This window comes from Sorex fumeus, unplaced genomic scaffold (assembly GCF_029834395.1).
Source record: "Sorex fumeus unplaced genomic scaffold, SorFum_2.1 ptg000035l, whole genome shotgun sequence".
In the NCBI taxonomy this organism is placed as follows: Eukaryota; Metazoa; Chordata; class Mammalia; order Eulipotyphla; family Soricidae; genus Sorex; species Sorex fumeus.
Window position 1 is genome coordinate 13287610 of NW_026606092.1, and position 6353 is coordinate 13293962.

Consider the following 6353-nt stretch of genomic DNA (forward strand, 5'->3'; position numbering starts at 1 on the left):
AACATTTTTCCAAAACACCCGACCAGTTCGTGACTCCTTCAGATTTGACAGGATCTTCCCTTTTGTGGAGCATTTCACTCACTCCACTTCTCCATAGGTATTTCTCAAAGCTCAGTAAAATTTTTTCTCTTTAATCCTCCTTTACCCAGAGGACCAAGTGTTGTACCCTCTTCAAAATAACTGGCAAGACCAGTTTTCTTCACTCTTTCATTCATTTATCCCCTGGCTGGGAGTTAAGACCCAGTGGTATTGGGGGGAGGGGCAAAATGCAGGGAGGGTTAAATTCAAGACTTCTATCTTTGGTAAGATTTGATCAGATTTTATCTCAATACAGTATGTATAATGAAGATCCAGCAGCAGATTTCAATTCATATTAAATGAATATCTATGCTGGCAGAAGCTGAAAGTTTTTAGAAAAGACTTTTTAGAAAAGTTTTTAGAAAAGACTGGAGAGTTGGTCCACGGTGGGTAGGGCATTTGCTTTGCACTCTGCCAACCCGGATTCTACCCCCAGAACTCCATATGGTCTTCCAAGCCCTGCCAAAAGTGATACCTGAGCACAGAACCAGGAGTAAACCCTGAAGCCCTGAGCAATGCTCACAGTGTCCAAAAAAATGAACAAACAAAACAAACAAAACAAAAACTATCCAAAGACTCTTTGTGCTTAGAGATTAGTCCTGCTGGTGTTTAGTGAACTATGAGGTGTTAAGGATTAAATCTTGCTCAGCCATATTGCAAGCAAGTGCCTCAATGCCTCTACCATCTCTCTGACTCTAGTTTTAGAGATTTTAAAGGAGGAAATTTGCCTTTGAAAATTTAGCAGAAGATACTGTAGTGACAGTTTAAAATACAGAATATTGGGGCTGGAGCGATAGCACAGCAGGTAGGGCGTTTGCCTTGCATGTGGCTGATCCGGGATCGATTCCCAGCATCCCATATGGTCCCCTGAGCACCGTGCGAAGTAATTCCTGAGTCCATGAGCCAGGAGTAACCCCTGAGTATCGTCGGATGTGACCCAAAAAGCAAAAAATAAATAAAAATTTTAAAAAAGTGAAAAAAAATAAAACCCGAATATTGAGATATGGGCCTTTAAGAAGCCCAAGAATAAGTAGGTTCATCTGATCTGTAAAGAAATTCTGGGGCTGAAGTGATGGCAGAGCGGGTAGGGCTTTGCCTTGCATGCAGTTGACTCGGGTTTGATTCCCAGCATTCCATATGGTCCCTCGAGCACCGGGAGAAGTAATTCCTGAGTCCATGAGCCAGGAGTAACCACTGAGCATCATCGGGTGTGACCCAAAATGAAAAAAAAAAAGGAAACTCTCATGTGCTGGGTCAGGAATGACGACTTATGGTCTAACAAGCTTTCATTGTTGTCTATAGATTTGTCAGTCAAGACTGGCTAACTTGAGTTGGGGACTTCGTTCAATGGGCAGTAGTGTATCCTTTCTATGTAGGAGTTCCACATATATCCCCAACACCAGGCTGTCCCTCAGAGCCACTGGATGTAGTTGCTCTCCAGCCCCACTCAATAAAAAAACTTACACTGTAGTCACACAAATTTTCAAAGCTCAGAGGTTGAACAAAAATACAAGTTTAGTTTTCTCACTCATATTGAATGTCCAATACAGGTTAGTAGAGTACTTAGCCCTAATCACTTAGCGGTTCTATGCCAAGCGAGGCCTCTAGAATCACAGAGTGAAGTCTGGGGACTCTTTCACCCAGACTTAATTAATAATTAATAATTAATGAATAATTAAAGCAGTGACCCAGAAGTGATCAATGCCATTTCCTTTTATATCACAGTAACCAGAAACAATCACTATACCTCACAGACGCCTAGGGAACTAGAAAGAAACAGAGTTTAACTTGACAGGACCAGCAATGTGGTTTAGTGGTAGAGCCTTGCCTTATATGCCTGAGGCCCTGGGTTTGGTTCCCAGAAAAAAACCAGCATAGTCTGCCCTTACCTATTGGCCATAAATATTTGGATCATTCTTCTTTACAAACTATGAGTATTCCCCCAAATTAAAAGCTCCATCAATCATATCATCCAACTCAAAGTATAAGAATGCTGGGTGATTTGTAGTAGATTCATAATGGGTCAAGGTCAGAATGTTACTCTTCTTTATTTAAAGGCACCACTTACAGTGATGGAGCAGAATTAAAAAAAAACTCATCTGCAAAAGGGAAGAAGTTGAGACACTGCCATCCCAAAATTCCTTAAGTAGATGTGTGTGCCTTACTGCCAAATATGGAACTGGAATGTTGATTAGGTCCTGATTCTACTGCCTGAAAGATCCTTTTTTGCTCATTATACTTATAGTTTCTTAGTCACCCTGGAAATATCTAGAATGGACATTTGAATTATCTACTTAAAGGCTGAGAAACTTCCGTAGCAATTTCTTATCTCTAACCAGGATCAAAGTTCATAAAGTTTTTATAGTCCCTTTACTCTGAGTGGTTGGTTATCTATATGCTATAATCTAAAACTTTAGTAGGTTTGTTATGTATTCTAATTTGACAAGTACATATGCTAATATTCATGCCCACATATTCTTTTTCTTTTTTTTTTATTAATGAAACACCATGAGGTACAGTTGTAGACTTGCAAAATTTTGTGCTTGGGTTTCGATTACACAATGATCAAATACCCATCCCTCCACCAGTGCCCATTTTCCACCACCATGGATCCCAGTATCCCTCCCACCCCTATACCCCCCATCCCAACCTGCCTCTGTGGCAGGGCATTCCCTTTTGTTTTCTCTCTCCTTTGGGGTGTTGTGGTCTGCAAAAGAGGCATTGAGTGGCAATCATGTTCAGTCCATAGTCTACTTTCAACATGCATCTCCCATCCTGGGAGGATCCTCCCAACACCCTTTATTTGGTGCTCTCTTCTCTATCTGAGCTGCCCTTTCCCCTAGAATGCCTGGCTGGCCTCTAAGCCATGGAGTAATCCTCCTGGTACTGATCTCGGCTATTCTTGGGTATTAATCTCCTATTTTGCTACTTTATGTCCCCCAGATGAATGCAATCTTTTTATGTCTATCCCTCTTTTTCTGACTCTTTTCGCTTAGCATGATACTTTCCATGTGGTACCACTTGTATGTAAATTTTATGACTTCATTTTTTTCTAACAGCTACATAGTACTCCATTGTGTAGATGTAACAAAGTTTCTTTAACCAGTCATCTGTTCTTGGGCACTCAGGTTTTTTTCCAGATTCTGGCTACTGTAAAGAGTGCTGCAATGAACAAACAAGTGCAGATGTCTCTTTGACTATACTTTTTTTGCCTCTCTGGGATATATTTCCAGGAGTGGTATTGCTGGGTCAAATGGGAGCTCAATTTCTAATCTTTGGAGAATGGTCCATACTGTTTTCCAAAAGGGCTGAACCAGTCGGCATTCCGACCAACAGCAAAGGAATGTCCCTTTCTCACCACATTCACGCCAGTATTGGTTGCTTTTGTTCTTTTGGATGTGGGCCAGTCTCTGCGGTGTGAGATGATATCTCATTGTGGTTTTGATCTGCATCTCCCTGATGATTAATGATGTAGAGCATTTTCTCATGTGCTTTTTTGCCATTCGGATTTCTTCTTTGAGAAAGTTTCTGTTCATTTCATTGCCTCATTTTTTTAATGGATTTGGATGTTTTCTTCTGGTGGAGTTCAACCAGTACTTTGTATATCCTTGGTATCAACACCTTATTGGATGGGTATTGGGTGAATATCCTTTCCCATTCTGTAAACTCTCTTTGTATTTTGGTCACTGTTTCTTTGGAGGTGCAGAAGCTTCTTAGTTTAAGATAGTTCCATTTATCTGTCTCTGTTTTCACTTGCTCGACCAGTGGCATGACATCTTTGAAGATACCCTTAGCTTCAATGTCATGGAGGGTCTTGCCAACTTTGTCTTCAATGTACCTTATGGAGTCCGGTCTGATGTTGAGGTCTTTAATCCATTTTGATCTTACTTTTGTACATGGTGCTAGGCAGAGTTCTGAGCCCATTTTTTTTGCATGTAGCTGTCCAGTTTTGCCAGGACAATTTGTTAAAGAGGCTTTCCTTACTCCACATTTCTTGCACCTTTATCAAAGATTAGATGATCATATGATTGAGGGGAGATGTCAGTGTATTCAACCCTGTTCCACTGGTCTGAAGCTCTGCCTTTGTTCCAGTACCATTCTGTTTTAATTATTACTGCTTTGTAGTAGAGTTTGACGTTAGGGAGGTTGATTTCTCCCATTTTCTTTTTCCCCAGAATTGCTTTAGCTATTCGTGGGGGCTTATTGTTCCATATGAACTTCAGCAGTGTTTGCTCCATTTCTTTGAAGAATGTCATGGGTATCCTTATAGGGATTGCATTGAATTTGAACAATGCTTTGTGAAGTATTGCCATTTTGACAATGTTAAGTCTCCCGACCCATGAGCAGGGGATATCTTTCCATTTTCTCATGTCCTCTTTCATTTCCTGAAGTAGCATTTTGTAGTTTTCTTTGTACAGGTCCTTTACTTCCTTAGTTAAGCTGATTCCTAGGTACTTGATTTTCTGGGGCATAATTTTGAATGGGATTGTTTTTTGAAGTCATTTTCTTCTCTCTCACAGTTTGTGTATAGAAAAGTCATGAACTTTTGGGTATTGATTTTATAGCCAGCAACTTTACTATACAAGTCTATTGTTTCTAGGAGTTTTTTGGTGGAGGTTATAGGGTTCTCTAAGTATAGTATCATATCATCTGCGAATAGTGAGAGCTTGATTTCTTCCTTCCTTACCTGGATGCCCTTAATATCTTTTTCTTGCCTAATCGCTATTGCAAGTACTTCCAGTACTATACTGAACAGCATTGGAGAGAGTGGGCATCCTTGTCTCTTCCCTGATCTTACAGGGAAGGCTCTCAGTTTTTCCCCATTGAGGATGATGCTTGCTGTAGGCTTGTGGTAGATGGCTTTAACTATGTTGAGGAAAGCCCCCTCTATTCCAATTTTGGCTAGGGTTTTCATCATAAAGGGGTGCTGGATCTTGTCAAATGCTTTCTCTGCATCTATTGATATTATCATATGGTTTTTATCTTTTCTTTTATTGATATGATGGATTATGTTGATTGATTTCCGAACGTTAAACCGTCCTTGCATCCCTGGGATGACTCCTACTTGGTAATGGTATATGATCTTTTTGATGAGTCGTTGGATTCTATTTGCTAGTAGTTTGTTGAGGATCTTTGCTTCTATGTTCATCAGGGATATCGGCCTATAATTCTCTTTCTTTGTGGTATATCTGTCTGCTTTTGGTATCAGGGTAATATTTGCTTCGTAGAAACTGTTCGGAAGTGTTTTTGATATTTCAATTTTGTGGAAAAGCTTAAAGAGGATTAGGAGTAAGTCCTCTTTAAAGATTTGGAAGAATTCACTAGTGAATCCGTCTGGATGGGGACTTTTGTGCTGGGGGAGATTTTTTATTACCATTTTAATTTCCTTGATGGTGATAGGTCTGTTCAGATATTCCAGGTCTTCTTGGTTCAGCCTTGCAAGTCTGTAGGAGTCTAGGAATTTATCCATTTCCTCGAGGTTTTCATGTTCCGTGGCATAAAGCTTCTCAAAGTACTCCCTGAGGATCCTTGAAATTTTTATAGTTTCTGTTGTAATGACCCCCTTTTCATTTCTGATTCAGTTTATTAGGGTTTTCTCTCTCCCTTTCTTTGTGAGTTTTGCTAGAGGTTTATTGATCTTGTTAATTTTCTCGAAGAACCAGCTCTTGGTTTCAGCGATCTTTCAGATTGTTTTTTGGGTTTCCATCTCCTTAATCTCTGCTCTGAGTTTTATTATTTCCTTCCTCCTGTTCGGGTTGTGCTCCTTTTGTTGGTCCTTCTCCAAGTTCTTAAGCTGTGAGGTTAGGTTATTTATGTGGGCTCGCTCCTCCTTCCTGAGGAATGCTTGTAGAGCTATAAACTTTCCCCTTAACACAGCTTTTGTTGTGTCCCATAGGTTTTGGTAACTCGTGTCCTCATTTTCATTCGTTTCTAGGAATCTTTTGATTTCCTCTCTAAGCCACTCGTTGTTCAATATTGCACTGTTTAATTTCCAGGTGTTTGATTTTGTTTTCTGTTTTTGTATGTGATTTACTTCTAATTTCAGTGCATTATGGTCTGAGAAGATTGTTGATACAATCTCTATCTTCTTAATTTTATGGAGGTATGTTTTTGTAGCTCAGCATGTGGTCCATTTTGGAGAATGTTCCATGTACGCTTGAGAAGAATATGTTTTCAGCTTTTTGAGGATGAAGTGTCCTGTATATATCTACTAAGTCCCTTTCTTCCATTGTTTCCCTCAGATGAAGTATGTCCTTGCTAAGCTTGAGTCTGGT